Source organism: Antechinus flavipes, chromosome 1, assembly GCF_016432865.1.
Source record: "Antechinus flavipes isolate AdamAnt ecotype Samford, QLD, Australia chromosome 1, AdamAnt_v2, whole genome shotgun sequence".
Taxonomy (NCBI): Eukaryota; Metazoa; Chordata; class Mammalia; order Dasyuromorphia; family Dasyuridae; genus Antechinus; species Antechinus flavipes.
Window position 1 is genome coordinate 71,296,891 of NC_067398.1, and position 21,736 is coordinate 71,318,626.

At 33.8% G+C, this 21,736-nt stretch overlaps 1 protein-coding gene across 2 annotated transcripts in view; it reads left to right on the plus strand.

The window, feature by feature from the left end:
• Positions 1-965: 965 nt before the first annotated feature.
• The window catches only part of DDC (dopa decarboxylase), a 102,951-nt gene continuing 82,180 nt past the window's right edge, over positions 966-21,736 (plus strand). The window contains exon 1 of one of the 2 annotated variants that reach the window (XM_051984196.1): positions 966-1,058. The gene's annotated coding sequence lies outside the window, so the exon portion shown is untranslated. Of the gene's footprint in view, positions 1,059-20,204; positions 20,479-21,736 lie in introns of those variants that run through there. The other variant, XM_051984206.1, reaches the window with a different exon arrangement.

Below are 21,736 nucleotides of genomic sequence, written 5' to 3' on the forward strand. Positions count from 1 at the left end.
TTTTCCAGCTTATTTTACAGATGAGGAAACTGAGGCAAACAGGATTAAGTGACTTATCCGGGGTCACACAGCTAGTAAGTATTGAAAGCTGGATTTGAACTCAGAAAATGAATCTTCCTGACTTTAGTTTGTCCACAAAAATATAGAGTCAATGAGTTCTCCTACCAGGAATGGGGTTATTTCAGTCCAAGAAAGAGAGATTTTCTTATCTCACCAAAGAGAAAATGCTCCAAAGTCCCTGGAGGAACAAGTTGGAAATCAGGGACATATTGAGGAGCTAGATTTCCCTTGCATGCTTGCCTTCTATGGGTCATCCCCCAAAGAGCTTGTGGAACCTCATGTATATGTCTCTGTGTCTCTAAAGCACTCCCCACCCTGCCCTTTCTTCAATCAAGCACAAAGTGTGAGTCTTATGTAAATGTTCCACACTTGAAGTTTGTTATATGTTATATTTGGTATATGTCATTTTTAAATGGACTGCAAGTTCTGTGAAGGTAGCAACTGTCATACCTATACTCTGCATCTCTACATGTGTGTAGCAAGGTATTCTATATCCAAATAAATGTTTATTAAGTTTTAGTGAATTGTATTGAGTGGAATTGAACTGAATGGAATTAAATTAAATTGTTCATCCAACTAATCCTTTTCTAGATTAGTACTTTGTAGAAAGTAGACCATGGGGAAAAAAGTGTTAAAAAAAAAAAAAAAACCAAGGAAGTATGAAAAAAAGGAAATATACTATGTCCATTGAATTGAAGGTTGATATTTTAGAAACAATATTCTTTTTACAGACTTATTTTTCTCTCTTAAAAAATATTCACTAGAGGAGAGGTTTTTCAAGATGTTATGACCTTTCTCACTATGCAAAGTTAATGATTAAATATGATGTGAGAGTGAAAAGTCAAGGTCTCAAGATATGAGTTTTTAGTCTGCAAAGTGGGTACTAGTCCAAGTATCAAGTTCCATAGTTACTGATATCCATTTTCCTCATTTCCAGAAGTCTGACAAGCTTTGTGAAGGCTCTGACCACTATAAGAAACAGTTGAAGTTCAGGACAAGTAAGTCAAAAGATCCATTCTCAAAGCTGAATGATCACTCCTCAAATAGAAGTATTATTGCTGGAAAAGGGAGTATTTTGTGCCTGGTACCTTGATTTTGCTGAATGATAGTTTTTTTTAAAAAGATTCTATTAATTTAAAAGATTCTAGTAATAATTAACTAAGGGCTAGACTTGGAATTGGTCTTACTGCAATTTTCTGGAAATTTCTATTGATTATGTTAATCTTCCGTAAGTAAATGCTAAGGGAACTTTCAATTCAATTTCCCTGTCATATAAGCTATATTTGTTTGTTTTTATTTTAAATGGATGATAAATGATTTGTCATTTTAAATTAATCTTTTTATTTTCATATTTGAAATCAAATTATTAAATAAACAAAAACAAATTACCTTTGTTACATAGGTACAAATAATTTTTATGTTTCTATAACATTTATATAACATAATTTATTTGGCAATTTTCCAATTGTTACACATCTAGGTTATTTCTCATTTTCTCTTATACTTATTTATTTGTTTGTTTTGCTGAGGCAATTGGGGTTGTGACTTGCCCAGGGTTACACAGCTAGGAAGTGTTAAGTGGGACCAGATTTGAACTCAGGTCCTCCTGACTTCAGAGCCGATGCTCTATCTACAGTGCCACCTTGCTGCCTTTCTCCTATGTTTATAAAAAAAGTTCTTGAACCCCAGGCCACCACATTTTAAATATTGGAGGGGATGTGGCAAAATTGGGATCTTAATTCATTGTTGGTAGATCTGTGAGTTGATGCAATCATTTTGTAGAGCAATCTGGAATTATAGCCAAAGAGTTATTAAAATGCCTATATACCTTGACCCAGCAATAACACTACTAAGTTTATTTCCAAAGATGATTAGAAAAAAAAGAAAAGAACTTATATGTTCTAAAATGTTTATAGCAGCTCTATTTGGGGTGGCAAAGAACTGGAAATTGCATGGGTGTCCATCAATTGGGGAATGACTCTAAATGAGTTGTAGTTTAGGTCTGTGATGGACTAAAGTTCTGCTATTTGAAATGATGCACTCAATGACTTCAGAAAAACATGGAAAGATTTGCATGAAATAAAGACAAATGAAATGAATAGAACCAATACAACATTTTATAAAGTTACAACAATATTGTCTTTTAAAAAAATAATTTTATGGATATCATTTGTTTTTAAATAATTTTTTCTCAATATTTCTTTTATATTATGCCTTTCTTCTTTTAAAAAAGCTTTTTTTTTTCAAAATGTATGCATAGGTAGTTTTTAGCATTTACCCTTACAAAATCTTGTGTTCTAAATTTTTTCTCCCTCCTTTCCCTCACCCTTCCCCTGAATTGCAAGTAATCCAATATAAGTTAAACATGTACAATTCTTCTATATTTCCACAATCATCATGCTGCACAAGAAAAATCAGATCAAAAAAAGGGAAAAAATGAGAAAGAAAACAAAGTGTAAGCAAACAATAACAAGTGTTAATAATATGTTGTGAAATACACTTAGTCCCCACATGACTCTCTCCATCACAAGACCATTGAAACTGGCCTGAATCATCTCACAGCTGGAAAGAGCTATGTCCTTCTTGTTGCTGTGTATAATGATCTCCTGTTTGTGTTCACTTCACTCACTCAGCATCAGTCCATGTTAAGTCTCTCCAGATCTTTTTGAAATCATTCTGCTGCTTGTTTTTTTTTATAGAACAATAATAGTCCATTATATTCATATACCATAGCTTATTCAGATATTCCCCACTGATGGGAATGCACTCAGTTTCCAGTTCCTTGCCACTAGGAAAAGAACTGCCACAAACATTTTTGCACATGTGGGTCCCTCTCCTTCCTTTAATATCAATTTCAGACATCTCTGTGGGCCCAGTATAGTTCCAAATTGCTCTCCAGAATGGTTGGATCATTTAACAACTCTACCAACAATGTATTAGTGTCCCAGTTTTCCCACATCCCTTCCAACATTTGTCATTATCTTTTCCTGTCATCTTAGCCAATCTGAGAGATGTGAAGTGGTACCTCAGAGTTGTCTTAATTTGCATTTCTCTGATCAATAGTAAATTAGAGCACTTTTTCATATGACTAGAAATGGCTTTAATTTCTTTATTTGAAAATTGTCTGTTTATGTCCTTTGACTATCAACTGAGGAATGGCTTGAATTCTTATAAATTTGGGTCAATTCTCTACATATTTTAGAAATAAGGCCTTTATCAGAATCCTTGGGTGTAAAATTTTTTTCCACTTTTTACTTCCCTCTAATCTTGTTTGCATTGTTTTTGTTTGTACAAAAGCTTTTTAACTTAATATAATCAAAATTATCCATTTTGCATTTCACAATGTATTCTAGTTCTTCTTTGGCTGAAAATTCCTTCCTTCTCCATAGATCTGAGAGATAAACTATCCTTTGATCTTCTAATGTATTTGTAGTATCATTTTTTTTTTTTTTTTTGCTGAGGCAATTGGGGTTAAGTGACTTACCCAGGGTCACACAGCTTCAGAAATGTTATGTGTCTGAGGCCAGATTTGAACTTAGGTCCTTCTGACTTACGGGCTGATGTGCTATCCACTGTACCACCTAGCTTCCCCTAGTATCACTTTTTATGTCTAAATCATAAACCCATTTCAACCTTATGTTGGTATAGGGTGTTAGATGTGGTCAGTGCCTGTTTTCTGCAATACTAATTTGTTGGAATCCTTACTAACTGCTAACTAATTAGAGTTGATCTAATCTTACAAGAAGATTTTGGCCAGAACCTGAAACAAGGTACTAAGTAGAACTAATTAATACAAGGCTTGTGTTCACACCTTTACTCATTGGAGTTCACAAGTATGCCAGCTTCACAAAGTAAACTTTTTAACTTCAAGGGAGTTCACACCTCCCTTAAAGCTCTTTGGGCCAGAGAGCACTATGGGAGAAAATCCATAATCCCATTCTCTCAGAAGATTCACATATAAGGCGAGAGAGCCATTCCAGAATACATTTTTCCTCTTGGCTGGCTGGTCGCAGAGGAGAGTTCAGCTGGACTCGAGAGGAGCGACTCTGGTGCAGAGAGCACTTTGACGGATTTCAGCAGAATTACGCCAGAAGCCCTCTTTCTGAGGCAAGGCAGAATATATTCCACTTGGCTGGCTGGTGGCAGACGAAGAGTTTTCAGAGGATAAAGCTACGAGTGGAGAGTTCAGTGGACAACCAGATTCATCTTCATCTCACACCACTGTAGCTGGTGGCTGAGCCCCTGCACGCCCCCCACTGAGACCAAGATGGTCTGAAAGACTCACCAGAAAGCTAGCTGAGCCCCAAGAGAAGGAGACAAGAGATTCATTGCATCTCTCTGTTGGTCGGAGGCTGAAGAAAGCAGAGGCAGAGGCTGAAGGACAGAACCTTTGGATTTGGAGACATCCGGAGGGCTCTAAGCTAAACCGGCAGTGTTTTGAGAAGAACAAGAACTCCAACATTTGAACTCATAAGACTAATTCCCAATTTTCCCAGCAATTTTTGTCAAATACTGAGTTCTTATCCAAGGAACTGGGATCTTTGGCTTTATCAAACACTAGATTATTGTGTCTTATGAACCTGACCTATTTCACTGTTTAACTGCTCTATTTCTTAGCTAATGCCAAATGGTTTTGATGACCACTGGTTTATAAAAAAGTTTTAAATCTGGTACAGCTAGACCACCCTCATTTGCAATTTTTTTCATTAATTCCCTTAAAATTCTTGATCATTTGTTCTTCCAGAGGAACTTTGTTAATTTTTTCGAGCTCTGTAAAATAATTTCTTGGGAGTTTGATTGGCATGACATTGAATAAGTAGATTGAATTAGACAGAATTGTCATTTTTATTATTTTAGCTTGGCATATCCATGAGTACTTGAAATTTTTCCATTTGATTAGATCTGACTTTGTGTGAAAAGTGTTTTGTAATTGTGTTCATATAGTTCCTGACTTTGTCTTGGCAGGTAGACTCCTAAATATTTCACATTATCTCCAACAATTTTAATTAAAATTTCTCTTTGTATCTCTTGTTGCTGGACTTTGTTGGTAACATTTAGAAATACTAATGATTTATGTGTATTTATTTTGTATCTTGCAACTTTGCTAAAGTTGTGAATTGTTTTAAATAGTTTTTTGATTGATTCTTGAAGTATACCATCATATCATCTGCAAAAAGTGATAATTTGGTTTCCTCATTACTTACTCTAATTCCCTTTAATTTCTTTTTCTTCTCTTATTGTTAAAGCTAGCATTTCTAATATACTATTGAATAGTGATGATGATAAGAGGCAAACTTGTTTCACTCCTGATCTTACTGGGAATGGTTCTAGTGTATCCCCATAACATATGATGCTTGCTGATGATTTTAAATAGATGCTCCTGATCTTTTTAAAGAAAACTCCATTTGTTCCTATAATCATGAGTGTTGTAAATAGGAATGGATATTGGATTTTATCAAATGCTTTTTCTGCATCTATTGAGATAATCATCTATTGAGATAATATGATTTCTGTTAGTTTGGTTATTGATATAGTTAATTACTCTAATAGTTTCCATAATATTGAACTAGCTCTACATTCCTGGTATGACCTTCTTAGTTATGGTGTACTATCCTGGTGATAACTTGCTGTAATTTCTTTGTTAACATTTTATTTAAGATTTTTTGCATCAATATTCATTAGGGAAATTGATCTATGATTTTCTTTCTCTGATTTGATCCTACTGGTTTAGGATCATATTTGTGTCCTACAAGGAATTTGGTAGGATTCCTTCTTTCCTTATTTTTCCAAAAGTTTGCATACCGTTGGAATTAATTGTTCTTTAAATGCTTATAGAATTCATATATAAATCCATCTGGCCTTGGAGTTTTTTTCTTAAGAAGTTGATTAATGGTTTATTCAATTTCTTTTTCCAAAATGGGATTATTTAAGTAATTTTTTCTTCCTTCGTTAATTTGGGCAAACTATATTTCCAATTTCATCCATTTCACTTGGGATTATCATATTTATTGGCAAACAATTGGGCAAAATAGCTCTCAATTATTGCTCTAATTTCTTCTTTATTGGTGGAAAGTTCACTCTTCATTTTTTATACAGTTTGATTTTCTTCTTTTCTTTTTTCTAATCAAATTAACTAAAAGTTTATCTATTTTGTTGGTCTTTTTTTCCACAAAACCAACTTTTAGTTTTGTTTATTAGTTTAATGGTTTTCTTACTTTCAGTTTTATTAATCTCCCCTTTTGTTTTCAGAATTTCAAATTTGGTATTTAATTGGGGGTTTTTAATTTGTTTTTTTCCTAGCTTTTTTTAGTTGCATGCCCAATTCATTGATCTTCTCTTTCTCTATTTTATGCAAGCAAGCATCTAGAGATATAAAACTTCCCCTAAGAACAGTTTTTTTTTAAATTTTCTTTTTACCTTTTTATTATTCTCTTGAGTTCCGAATTTGAAGATTAAGTTTTCTGTTTAGCTCTGGTCTATTCTTTCTTTCTTTCTTTCTTTTTTTTTTGTTTAGAGATGTCAATTAATTTAATATAAACTTTCCATTTTACAGATCAGGTCACTGTGGTCCAAAGAAGTCCAAAGTCTTCCCACTCAGATGTATTGCTTTTTAAATTATTATTATAGCCTTTTATTTACAAAACATACACATAAGTAATTTTTCAACATTGATCCTTGCAAAATCTTCTGTTCTAAATTTTTCCTTCCTTCCCCCACTCCCTCCTCTAGATGGCAGGTAGTTCAATACATCTTAATTATGTTAAAATATAAGTTAAATCCAATATATGTCTACATATTTATACTTATCTTGCTGCACAAGAAAAATTGGATCTAGAAAGAAAGGAAAAAACCTGAGAAGGAAAACAAAAATGCAAGCAAACAATAACAGAAAGAGTGGAAATGTTATGTTGTGGTCCACACTTATTTCCCATAGTTATCTCTCTGGGTGTAGATGATTCTCTTTATTACTGAACAATTGCAACTGATTTGGATTATCTCATTGTTGAAGAGAGCCATGTTCATCAGAATTGATCTTTGTATAGTCTTGTTGTTGCCGTATATAATAATCTCCTAGTTCTGCTCATTGCACTTAGCATAAATTCATGTAAGTCTCTCCAGGTCTCTCTGAAATCATCCTGTTCAGCTCTTTTTTTTCATCAGAAATAAATGAAATTCACCTGTTTCATTGAATGTCCATCTTTTTCCCTGAAAGATAATGCTTAATTTTTGCTGGATAGTTGATTCTTGGCTGCAATCCAATTCCTTTGCCTTTTGGAATATCAGATTCCAGGCCCTTCAATCCTTTAAAGTGGAAACTGCTGGGTCCTGGGTAATCCTGATTGTGGCTCCACGATATTTGAATTGTTTCTTTCTGGCTGGCTTGCAATATTACCTCCTTGATCTGATAGTTCTGAAATTGAGCTATATCTATTCCTTGGAGTTTTCATTTTGGGGTCCCTTTTAAGAGGTAATTGGTGAATTCTTTCAAAGACTATTTTACCCTCTGGTTTTAGGACATCAGTGCGGTGTTTTTCTTCTTTAAAATATAATAGTTCTCTCTGGGAGAGCAGGTTTCTTGGGGAGGTTTTCTGGAGGCAGCCTTAATTTCAGTTGAAAGTAATAATCACTCCAATGCAGCCAGGTGTTAAAAGTTCAGATCTTTTATTGCTTCCTCCAAAATAGCCTGGTTAGCTTAGAGTCCTATCTCTCTGCTTGGTTCCAAGAGCTCTTGCAGCTTTGTTTTTTGCTTCTGCCTCTGCTTTCTTCAGCCTCCAATTCAGCACAAAGGTGAATGTGTCTTGCCTCTGAGAGAAGGCTTCGGACTCTCAATCTCCCAGAGTGCTTTGTGTCTGTCCCAGCATGCTCCTCTCCAATCTAATTCTGCTGAAGTCCCGACTGAGTTCGCTTCTTATATTTCATCTCCCAAAGGTTTACCCCTCCCCTCCAAGGGAGGAATTAGTTCTACTTAGTACCTTGTTTCAGGTTCTGGCCCAAAACATCTCCTTGTAAGATCAGATCGAGGATACTGAACCATGCTAAATTAGATAATTATTTTCTCTATCAACTCTAATGACTTAATATTTTGTAAAGATTCTAACACATCAGGGCAGTTTTTCTTAATGATTTCTTGAAAGATGTTGTCTAGGCTCTTTTTTCATCCTGAGTTTCATGTAGTCCAATAATTTTTAAATTGGCTCTCCTGGTTCCATTTTCTAGGTCAACTGCTTGTCCAATGAGGTATTTTGCAATTTTTTCTATTTCTTTTTTCTTTCTTTCTTTCTTTCTTTCTTTCTTTCTTTCTTTCTTTCTTTCTTTCTTTCTTTCTTTCTTTCTTTGGTTTTGTTTGACTGATTCTTGATGTCTCATTGAGTCATTGGCTTCCATTTGTTCAATTCTAATTTTTAGTGAATTATTTTCTTCAATTAGCTTAGTTAGCTTTTTTATCTCTTTTTGCATTTGGCCAATTGAACTTTTAAATGAGTTGTTTTGTTCATTGTTTTTTTTTTTTTTTTTTTTTTTTTCCATTCGAGAAATTCTGTTTTTCAAGGAGTTGTTTTCTTTTTCTATTTTACCAAAATTATTCTTTAAGAAATGGTTTGCTTCAATTTCTGTGTTTTCTTTTCCAGAACTCTCATTTCCTTTTCCCATTTTTTCTTCTAACTCTCTTTTAAGGTCATTTTTTAATTCTTCCGAGAATCTTGTGAGATGGAGATGAACTTGCATCACCCATTGAGGCTTTATCTGGAGCTGTTTTGCCTTTAGTGTCCTCAGGGTTTGAAGTTTGTTCTTCCCTATCTATGATTAGAGCTCTTTTTGTTTTTTTGTCTTATTTTTAAAGATTGAGGTCTGTTTTTAGGGCAAAGGGTAAATTGACTCATGCTTCTTCTATATACTTCAGCGATTTCACACTTCCCTGGGAGCTAGTGCTGTTGGCTTCTTTTCCCATTCTGAGTGGACATGGCTGAGTCCCTAGTAACACTGGGGTTCAGGGGCCTTCTGTAGCTGTGTTGGAGGTCTTCCAGCTAGTCTGCTGATCCACTGGCTTTTGACCCAGGACAGAGTAGCCAACACTGCTGTATTTTGGCTACAAGCCTCCCACTGGATTCCCTCAGCATGAAAGCCTTTCAGACTTGGGTCTCCCTGTACTGCATTGTGTTGTCCTGCACTTGGCTGCTTGCAACCCCCTTCCTCCACTGCCCAATTGAGACAAATCTTTCCTGAAGTTCTTCCAAGATATTTTCTGCTGGAAATTTTTTACACTCCAAATATTTGTAGATTCTGTCACTCCAAAACCCTTTCAGAGGCTTGATCTGGTGTTGATCTGAGGGTAGCCAGAAAGAACTCAGACAAAGCCCTGTCTATTCTTCACCATCTTGGCTCTACCCTAGCAATAAGTAGACATACTAAATCATGTGCTTCTTGATATATTTATTATAAGTGAAGCCAGAATTAAAAAGAAAATTGTACATCAAAGATTATCCTCAGAAAGGCAAATAGAAGAGTTGATTTAAATGTTTTTTGTTTATTTGTTTTCATCATTTGTTCAATAGAAAAAAGAAACTTTTTTCATGGAGTATTGGTTATCTTCTATAGCAATGAGGTATCTGCATGGAGACTTGCAGTTTTTGTGCTAGGGCATTTTTACTTATATATAGAGATGAAAATTCTATTCATTTGATCACTTTCTGCTTGCTGAAATGAATCAAAATTGAGAATAATACCTTTTCCATATAGCAAATCTTTAAATATTTAACAGCTACCATTTCTTCTTCCTTTGCCCCACCTCCTCAATGTTTCTCTTCCCAAGTTAAACATTCAAAATTCCTTTAGTATAAGCATTTCAATTCCTTGATTTTGAGTTATTATTATTCTGGTCACTCTTCTCCATTTTATCAATGTAATTATAAATTATAAAAATGTGGCACGTAGGCACCTACTCTTAACGATTTTTTGACCAGTATAGAGTACAATGGGATGAAAACCTTACTTGTGTGGAAATTGTGCTTTCATTAATGAAACATCAAATTGCTTTCTCACTTTCTCACTTCTTCCTGAATATGTTTTTAATGACAATAATTCCAGTGATATTATACAGTATATGTATCTATGTATAATAGATTGCCACAGTCTCTGAAGAATTGAAATCGAGGATCACCCAAAAGTCAATGGAATCATGGACATAGATATACAAGGAATTGTATAGGAGAAGCAAAATAAAGTATGTTATCAGAGAAATATAGAAACAAAGATGGGGAGAAAAGGCCAATCACATAAGAAAGCAAAGGGTAACTCAAGTTTTGGTATTCATGAAACTTCAAGAACTCTAGAAGAAGGCTCTCATAATATTGTATGGACCTCCTGTGATAGTCATATGAGAAGAAACTGAAAATTATAACACAGCATAGGAAGAAATGAGTGGGTTGACATTTGCACCATAGGGAAAAGGGTTAGGGAAAGTCGAGGGACTACAAAAATGGGATCAAAAAACCACGGAGGTACTGTAGATCAGATGAGCATTTTGAGATGTTAAATCATACTATCAAGATGATGAAAGTAAAAAGATGAAAAAAGCACATAACCTAGTATTATGTGCACTAATTATTTTTTTGTTCATTAGTTGCTCTATCCATCCACTCCATCCACTATGATAATCCCAGTCCATAACAATCCTCTCTGGCCACCAGTCTCTTGTGTGTGTGTGTGAGATCATCCCCTATTAAGATTAAAACACCTTGAGGAATCTCTTGCTTTTTATATTTTTATGCACAGTGCGTGGCACATAGGAAAAGTTCAACAAATACTTTTACCTTCATTCATGTTGATCTACATCTAGTATCTGTCAAATCCCTATTCCTTTTCCTAGCAATTCTTGTCAAAGAGGAAATTAGTTCTCCCCCAGTTCATGTTCTTGGGCTGTATCAAATATGAGATTATTATGTCCAGTTGCTCCTGATTTTTCCTTATCTAATATGTTCCATTGACATACATTCAATTTTAAAAAATGAATTATCTTGAGGATTGATTACCTTGCTAATCTGAATGAATTTTATTATTATTTTATTTAGCTCTAGAAAATATCTCCTTGGCAGCTTGATTAGTAAAGCACTAAATCTGTAAATTAATTAAAGTATTTTTTATTATATTGGGGGCAGCCCAACTATGAGCAAAGAATACCTTTTCATTAGCTGTTATTCATTATTTCTTAATTTGTATTTACATATATTTTTGTAAATATGCATGTATGTATGTATACTAAATATGCTTTAGTAGTTTGTAGTTTAGTAGTAGTAGTAGTTTAGTAGTACCAGATATTTTATGCTTTTGTAATTATTTTCAATGAGACTTTTGCTTTTATTATTTCCCTTTGGGTTTTATGATTGTCATACTGAAATGTTCTTCAATTTTGTGGCTTTATTTTGTAGCTTTTTAATTGTACAGAAACTATTAACTGTTTTAATTAGTTTCTTCTCTGATCACTTGGGTGGGGAGATGTTTCATTTATTTCCCCAATATATTTTTATTTATTTCATTAAATATTTCTCAGTACATATAAAAAAAATTTAACATTTGCCTTTTTTAAATTTTGAGTTCCAAATTTCGTCTTGTTCCCTTTCTTGACCTGTCTTTGAGAATGCAAGCAATTTGATATAGATTATGCATGATAAGTCATGAAAAACATTTTTTTACATATTAGCCGTGTTTCAAAGAAAATATGGAATAAATAAAGAAAAAAAGCAAAAAAAGTATGCTTTGATCTGCATTTAGATTCCATTATAATTATATGTACGCTTTTTTAGCCATTTCATAGTTGATGGACATTCTGTCATTTTCCAATTCTTTGCTACTACAAAAAGAGCTACTATAAATATTTTTGCACACATAGGACCTTTTCCTTTTCCTTTGCTATCTTTGAGGTAAAGAACTAATAATGGTATTGCTGGGTTTATATTTTATAATATAAAATATATTCCTTGAGTATAGTTCCTAATTGTTCTCTAGAATGTTTGGATTAGTTCACAGCTTCACCTCCTCCAACATTTATCATTTTTCTTTTCAGTCATACTAGCCAATCTGAGAGGTATAAAGTGAGACCTCAAAGTTGTTTTAAGATGTATTTTTCTAATCATATGATTTAGGACATTTTTTCATATGACTATAAATCACTTTGATTTCTTCTTCTAAAAATTGCCTATTCATACCTTATAATCATTTCTTAATTAGGGAATGACTTGAATTCTTATATGTTTGACCCAGTTCTCTATATGTTTGAAAAATAAAACCTTTAGCAGAAAATCTTCTTATAATTCCATCCCCTCTCCCAGTTTTCTGCTTTCTTTTTAATATTGGTTGCATTGACTTTGCACAAAACCTTTTTAATTTAATGTAATCAAAATTATCCACTTTATCTTCCATAATACTTTTATTTCTTGTTTAGTCATAAATTCTTCCCTTATCCATAGATCTTACAGATAAAGTATTCAATGCTCCATTAATTTGCTTACAGCACCCTTTATATCCAAGTTATGAACTCATCTTGACCTCATCTCAGCATATGGGGTTGCCTATACCCAGCTTCTGCAAAACTATTCTCTAATTTTCCTAGCAAGTTTTGTCAAATGCTGAGTTCTTGTCCCCCAAACTTGGATTTGTTGGTTTACCAAATACCAAATTATTATGGCAATTTGCTACTATGTATTGTATATCTAATCAATTCCATTAATCTATTATTTTTATTAAGTCACTCCCAGATTGTTTTGATGATTATTGCTTTGTAATACAGTTTGAAATTTGATGCTACTATGTCACCTTCCTTCACATTTTCCTCCAATGATTCCCTTGATATTCTTGACCTTTTATTCTCTTAGATGATTTTTTTCTTTTTCTATCATTATAAAATAATTTGTGTTAGTTTGGTATGATATTGAATTAATAAATTAATTTAAGTAGAATTTTGATTTTTTATTATATTGACTCAACCTACCCATGAATAATTACTATTTCTCTAATTGTCTGTTTTTGTGTGAAAAGTATTTTGTTATTGTGTTCATATAGTTCCTGGATTTTTCTTAGCTTCCATGTATGTTATATTGTCTGCAATTATTTTAAATGGAATTTTCTTTGTCTCTCTTTTTTTGAAATATTGATTATTTATATAGATTTGTTTTGGAATTGCAACTTTGCTGAAGTTGTTGATAGTTTCTTTTTTTTTTTTTCTGAGGCAATTGGGATTGTGACTTGCCCAACTAGAAAGTGTTAAGTGTCTGAGATCAGATTTGAACTCAGGTCCTCCTGAATTCAGGGCTGGTGCTCTATCTATTGCTCCATCTAGCTGCCCCTGTTGATAGTTTCAACTAGTTTTTAATTGATTCTTTTTTTTGGCATCAAAAAATTTATTTTCTTAAAAAATTTTAAAGCATTTAATTTTCAAAATATATGCAACATTTTCCACATTCACCCTTGCAAAACCTTGTGTTTAATTTGTTTTTAACCATTCATTCTTTAGGATTAGATGACTTAGTTTCCAATTGATTTTAATATATGTTTCCAATGCCCTTTATTGACTATAATTTTTATTGCAACATGATCTGAAAAGATCTGCATTTAATATTTCTGCTTTTCCACATTTGTTTGTCCTAATATAGGGTCAATTTTTGTGACATGTACAACTGAGGTGGGGAGAGGTATTCCAATTGAAATAATAAGTAGAGATAATTATCTCTCTTTTGCTTACATTTCTGCCTTTAATGTTTTTTTTCTTATTTTATTGCTATTAGCAGCATTTTTAGATCTATAACAAATAACCCTGAGGAAAGGGAACATACTTTCTTTAGTACTGTGTTTGTTTATCTTGAAAGAATCTAGTGTTTTACCATTGCAAATAATGCTAGCTTTTGGTTTTAGATATACACTTTTCTATCACATGAAACAATAGTCCTTCAATGCTGCTAGCCACGCTAATCTTTACTTAAATATGAATATATCCAGCTGCAGCCTTAAAGAATGATATTTTTGTGTCCAATTGAAATTTTTAGTGGTGAGAAATTCACTGCCATTCAAAAAATCATTCCATTTTGGGACAATTATATTTTCTGGGAGCTCCTTCAAAAATCTAAAAAACAGCTCGTTTACACCCTGACCTTCTTCTTCTCTAAACCATTTTCTTCAACTAAAATCTCTTTATAATCTTGATAGACCTCTCCTTGCTATGTTTCAGTATGTCGCAATGCTTCCTACAATGTGGCACTAAGAACTGAACACAATGCTTTGAATATAGTTTGACCGGGACAAAGTACGTATCTGTCATCCTGAACACTCTTCCTCTTCCTAAACCAATTTTGAATTTGAGCCAGATTTTTTTGTCTGCTGTCATTCTTCTGACTCTTGTAAGCTTGCATTTCACCAAAACCTTTTTAAACCTTTCTTCTCCCCATAGGAACTTTTGTTATGCCTTGTTTCCTCTGACCTGTACTTGAGCCTAAGTGTAGCATTATGTGTTTATCCTTACTGTATTTTATCTTATTAGATTTGGTCCATTATCCTAGCTTTTGAGATCTTTCCAGATACTTACTCAGTATTATTCAACATATGAGTTATTCCTCTCAGCTTTGTGTCCTTTACATCTAACTTAATTCAAGGCATTTGTTAAAATGGTGAATAACACAAGACTAAGAATTTATCCCTGGGTCATTTCAACTGAGCTCTTCCTCAAGGTTAATTTTTTGGGGGGTTATTTATTTTTAATACACATTGTTTTATAATTATGTTGGGAGACAAAAATGAGAGCAAAAGGAAAAGACCATGGGAGAGATTAAAAAAAAAAACAAAATAGAAAAGAGAAATGAACATAACATGTGTTGATTTATATTTAATCTCCTTAGTTTTTTTTTTTTTTTTTCTGGATGCAAATGATATTTTCTGTCCAAAGTCTATTGGGATTGCCTGGATCACTGAACTACATTGAAGAACCAAGCCTTTTATAGTTGATCATTACACATTCTTGCTGTTATTGTGTACAATGTATTCCTGGTTCTGCTCCTTGAGGAAAATAATGACTCTTTGAGAACTACTACTGTTCTAGTAATTTCCTAGTAAATGCTTAACTGGAGGCAGGGGATATATGCAAACTAATTTTTAAGTTGAATTGGAGTTATTAACATATTTTCCATAACTTTTAGAAGTCTAGGTAATTAACAAAATGGTAAATCCAGCATTAGTTGTAGTGTTTGCTGATTTCTGGAATGGAAATATTCACACTGAAAATTTAACTTTTGGCTTTCCTAAATTGGTTTGAGCTAACTCCAGTTGAATCCTCGTTTGGCTATACAATCAGATTCAAGTCTACATGTGATACATAATCCAACAATTCTCAAAGTTTTTTCTCTAAGGACTCCTTTGAACTGTTCAAAATTATTGAGGACTTTGCCTCAATGAGTTTAATTTTTGTGTACTATATAATAATTGATGTTGACTAAGTACTATTGATATACTATTATAATATTAATGGCTACTATATTAGAAATTAAAATGATTATCAAAAAGTATTATAATAACTATATAAATATATAATACATATTATAAAATATATCTTTGACTATGTGGATCCCTTGGAAAGGCCTTGGAGAGGCTCAGGAGTTTCCACATCACATTTTGAGAATAACTGTTCTAACCTATTTATATCTATCATTGCTACAAGAGAAACACAGGAGACTTCATATTGTTCTAAAATCTTGCTAATCTATATCTACAATATTATTCTGACCTATCAGCTTAGCAACTCAGTCAGAAAAGGATATGAGGTTAGTCTGACATGATTTGTTCTTGATGAAAGCAAAATATCTTAGTGATCGTTATCTCTTTTTCTAAATGCTCAAAAGTGTTATCCCTTTAATAATGTACTCTTGAATTATCCAGGCATCAAAGTGAACATAATGGGGCTTTATCCTGAAGACAGAACCTTTTTTCAAAAACTGGGAGAATACTTGCTCAACTGCAGGCCTATGGCCTCTCCAGTTTACAGGTTTTCAAGTACTGTTGAACTGATAACTAGAACTTACTGAGAGCAGCCAGATGCTCTTTTATCATTGCTTCATACTTTTGTTGTTGTTCAATCATTTTTAAGTGATATCAGGCTCTTTGTGATCTCATTTGGGGTTTTCTTGGCAAGATACTGAATTGGTTTGCCAATTTCTTCTCCAAGATGAGGAGATAAAAAAACAGGATTAAGTGACCTGCCCAGGGTCACACGGCTGGATTTAAACTCAAGAAGATGAGTCTTCCTCACTTTTGGCCTAGTTACTCTATTCACTGTACCCTTTAATTGTCCATCATAAAATACTTTATCCTCCTTGTTAATTTTTTTTTTATCCTTGCCAGAGTGAACATTTCCTTAATAAAAGAATTGGAACTGAGACTAGAATTGTATTAGTGAATTATTGGTAGGAATATCTCCTGAAAAGAAAATCTCTATATGCTAGACAGCATCTTCTGTACAACATTTAGTTATACAATTACAAATATTAATAAGCGGTTAACAGATTTACTTGGCTGTCAATATGAATCAGAAGCAGAATCTTAAATCGGAATTTTCATTGGTAGGAAAAAAAAAGAAACAAACTTTCTTTTTAAAAAATAGCTTTCTCTCCAATCTCAGAAGTATCTTCTCAGATTTTTTTCCCTCAACAATAGCTTTAAAAACTGATTCTGTCAGTTCAGTCAGTCAGTCAGTCAGATTGGGAATTCTGAACTTCAGTGCTCCTGACGCTATTTCTATGGGATTATTTTATTCTTCATCTTCATCTTTTAAATATTTGTTCTTTCTCATATTTTCTTTCTTTTTAAAAACTCATGCTAGTGAATCAGTTCTCTGGCATTCAGAACCCTACTGCCATCCTAACTTTTTTTGTCCTATCTTAAGATGCTAGTGTAAATTCTATGTTTTAGCCAAAGTATATCTTTGTATATACAAAGTATATCAAAATTTATTTTCCCCTGCTTCTCACTTCCAGTCCTTACATAGTTCATAGCATAGAATTTTGCATCTTTCTAATATGCTCATGATACAGTATTGGGTGGTATTTGTCTGTACTTATGATATCTACCTTTTCTAAACCATCAGTTCTATGAGAGCAAAGATCTCACCATCTCACGTTGATATTTCCTTCAGTACTTGGTAGATTAGTGCTCTGTATGAGGGATTATGGGGATAGAATGGAAAGAGACTTGACTCTGGACTCAAAGGAGCTGGGTTCAAATCCCACCTCTGACATTTACTAACCTTGCAACTATGGCAAAGTCACTTAACTTCTTTGGGACTGAGTTTCCCCACCTGTAAAATGAATCCCTTCTAGTTCTAGATCTATGATTTTATTAGTCTTTCCTCATTTTATTAGTGTTATTTCTCCCAAACTATTTTAGTTATTTTTTGTATAATTCTTATATACTTTTGTTGCTACTGGTTAGAATATAGGTTCTTTGGGAGGGATTAGGCATTATTTCTTTTCTTTGTGTTTGGCTTGGCAGGCGATCTATTGCATAATTGGTGCTTTATAAATGCCTATTATGAATAAATAATGTTTCTTTACATTTAGCTAACAACTCATTTTAAATATATTCTTTCTATCAAATTTCTAAAGTCCTAATTAAGATATTTTGATAAAGTAAACAAAGGTTTTCCCCCTCAGTATTTCCCTATTAAAGGCAATTAGGTGACAGTGAATAGAGTGCTGGACCTCAAGGAGGAAGATTCCTGCTCCTGAGTTTAAATTCAGCCTCAGACATTTACTGGCTGTGTGACTCTGGGCAGGTCATTTAACTCTATTTACCTCAGTTTTCTTCTCTGTAAAATGAGCTGAAGAAGGAAATAGTTAATTGTTCAAGTATCTCTCCAGAGAAAACGTCAAATGAAGTCACAAAGAGTCAAACATGATTTTAAAATGACTGAACGATCCTTATTAGCTTTTCCTGTCTTGAATTTTTCTTTGCTCAGCACATGTCCATTCACGACTCAAACATTTTAAAGTGATTACTAAGATGCTAGGTACTCTGCTAACCCCTGGGGTTACAAAAGTTAAAAATACTTTGTGCCTGCCCTCAAGGAGATTACTTTATAGTGAGAAATATATAACATGTATGTGGATAAGGGTAATCCAAGGATAAGGAATGTATGTTCAAAGGAAGGACTCAGACCAGGAACACTAGAGGAGAGAAAGAAGACTTTCACTTGGGAAGTTCAGGAAGGCATCATGGAGGAGGAGTCATCAAACTTGAGCATGAAAGAAGGGGATATGAAAAGTAGGAATGTGAAGCAAGCTCATTCTGAGCTTAGGTCACAGCCTTCACCATGTCCTGAGGTGGGAGATATATAGTTTGGGAAACAGCTATTCATAGCTCCTTTGGGCCAGAGCTACTACTACAACTACCTACTACTTACCTCGATAGAAATAATAGTGCTTTAATGTATCCAAAATATTATCGCTTTTGACCCTCATAATAATTTTGTGAGAAAATGTTATTATTATCCCTATTTAAGAACACTGAGGCTGAGAGGTTGTGTGTCGAAGACAAAATCCTAATTCAAATCTTTCTGACTCCAAGTTTAGCATTTTAGGAAAGTCCTCTGCATGTTCTTTATCTCTTTCTAAACTCAAAAAAAAAAAACAAAACCCTCCCATTTCCTCCTGGATTTCAGACCTCCTACTCCAATCCTAGCCACCTCCCCACTTTATCTTCTTGAAGAAGTCTCTAGCCCCTGAAAGCTCTTTCCTCAGGCTTTGACACATCCTCTCTGTTGGTTATCCTGAAGTAAACTTCTAAGCCCATTTGACATTAACATAGTTGCTTCCTGTAGGGTTGGTCCCAGACTAATACTGAGATTCTCACCTCTCTGAAGGGACATCTTTTATTCCTTTCCCTTACTTCCCTGATGGACCTCTTTGGTTCCAATTTCATTGTCACAGCTAAGCCAACAGACAAACCTTGGAACCAGTTCACATTGGGTCATGTGTTTCTGTCCATGATCCTAGTTGCAAATAACTCTCTCCTTTAAGACCCCAGAGTTCTGGCAAATGCTTCATTAGAGTCCGGGCTGACAATCAGAGCAGTTTGTTAAATATCCAGCAAATAATAGGCTCTCACGGAAAGGGACCCATATGTGAAAAATGTTTGTGACAGCCCTTTTTGTAGTGGCAAGAAACTGGAAACTGAGTGGATGCTCATCAATTGGAGAATGACTGAACAAGTTATGGTATATGAATGTTATAGAATATTACTATTCTATAAGAAATGAACAACAGGAGGATTTCAGAGAGGCCTGGAGAGACTTCCATGAAATGATGCTAAGTGAAATGAGCAGAACCAGAAGGTCATTATACGCATTATACACAAGACTGTATGATGATCAATTCTGATGGACTTAGCTCTCTTTAACAATGAGATGATTCAAACCAGTTCAATGATAAGAAAGCCATATACACCCAGAAAGAGGCCTGTGGGAATTGAGTGTGGACCACAACATAACATTCCACACTTTCTGTTAATGTTTGCTTGCATTTTATTTTCCTTCTCAAGTTTTTTTTTTCCCTTTCTAGATCCGATTTTTCTTGTGCAGCAAGATAACTATATAAATATGTATACATATGGTGGATTTAACATACATTTTTAACACATTTAACATATATTGGACTACTTGCCATCTGGGGAGGAAGGAGGGAAAAATTTAGAAAAGAAAATTTTGCAAGGGTCAATGTTGAAAAATTATCCATATGTATGTTTTGTAAATAAAAAGCTTTAATAGAATAAAAAATAAAAATTAAAAAAAATCTTTCCTGAAAAAAAAAATAATAGTTCCTCACTTCTTGTTCTCTGATTAAAAGCAGGGCATATGATCACAATTTAAAATAAGCTTAAAAATATCTTTGGAGTGAGCCTAAGGAAATTAATAACACACCAACAGTTGCCCTTAGGTCTGGAATGGCTGAAAATAATATTTTAGCTTCATATATGCCCTAGTTATAAAATTCTAAGACCTACTTGATAAAGAAAATTCTATCACCACACACACACACACACACACACACACACACACACACACACACCCCTTTCCTTTATTCTGTACATTAGAATGATGTCCAAAGATTCCCCATCAGCAAACATGTCTTTCGGTTTTATTCTCGGTATGCTTCAGGTTGTTTTTTTACATGCCTTGGAAGACTTGGTGAAAAGGAGGTTTAAAGACTGAGGGGAAGCAGGGAGGGTTAAAGAGCTGCTGCTTAATAAACCAGGAGCAAGTAATTCTGATTGGCTTTGAGGAGGTGGATACTTTGTCTACATGAACTGGCAACTGCATCCTCTGTGTTTCTTAACTGTCATCCAAGAGCAAAGAGAGAGGGACAGAGGAAAGGAGAATTTGCCTGCCTGACTGTAAGTACCATTCTTTGTCCATTAGTTTGAGTGGATAAAATCAAGAGATGCTTGCCTGGGTTAAAGCCTTAGTTTGATTCTTAAATAGCAAGCTTTGCTAATTGATTCTTAACTGTCAAATCTATTGCTCATTATGTATTACAGGACCAAGAAAGGAAAAATGGTAATTGACATAACTTTGAATCCTTTATAAATTCCAATTTGAGTCATTAGCTTCCTTATATTATAGAAATTGTCCAAGTAGTTTTGAGAAGGCATACTCATTTTCTAAGAATTCAGTATCTCTAAGGTCTTATTCCTAAAAAATCGAAGTTTGACAACTACATGTGCTTAATAAAAATTTTTCAATTGTAATTTTTAAAAAAATAAGAACTTCCAATCTTCCAGAATAAACCAAGTACTTGAAAATATTTTGCCCTTCAAAGATTATTATTATCAGGTAAGCATTACATAGGCTAAAAGGTAAGAAAACAAAGCAATTTTTTTTGGTAGAGAAGGAGTGATCACCATATCACAGTAATCAGATATATTGGCCTTTAATGTCTTCTGTGAAATTTAAGTCAATTAGTTTGGGTCATTCCCTTATTCAGATTTCTTTTAACCTCACTGGAAAAACATGGGATGCTAACATCTCCCACATATCTTGCTGCTGAGTAAGTTTTAATTTATCACAAAAATAAAAACTTCAAGGATAATGGACACATTTCCTCATTTTATGTCTTGGATGCCTCCCATGCAAAATATAGAATTATCTGCTTTTCTCCATAAATTTTAGACTCTGTTCCCCATTGAGAGAGTATGAAATGATTTTGGGAAGTTGCTTCACATAGTTTGGGCTCAATAGAAAGCACACTTATTCATATTCAGCCTTGTTGGGCTTCCTTTTAAGGGGATGGGGATTCCTGTTGGCTATAGTTCCATTTGTACTTTCTGCAAGTAAACTCTTTGATCTAGACCTTATCATCTTAGAAAATGAATTATCTATTTTTTCCATCTGGGTCAGCAGTCATTGTTTCTATTTGTATTTAGCTAAAGTAAATTTTAAAAGTAGTAAAAACAAAATAAAAACCAATCAAACTCTATAAAATAACTGGGGTGTGTTGCTGCTGCTATTAAGTCCTTCCTATTCCTTATATGACATTTAAATAATTGGTCTAACTAGACTTCTCGACATCCTTTATTTTCAATGAGGGCAGAACTGGGAAAATAAGATGTTAATAGACATTTGCCAGTCAAAAGCTCAGATAATTCATACTTA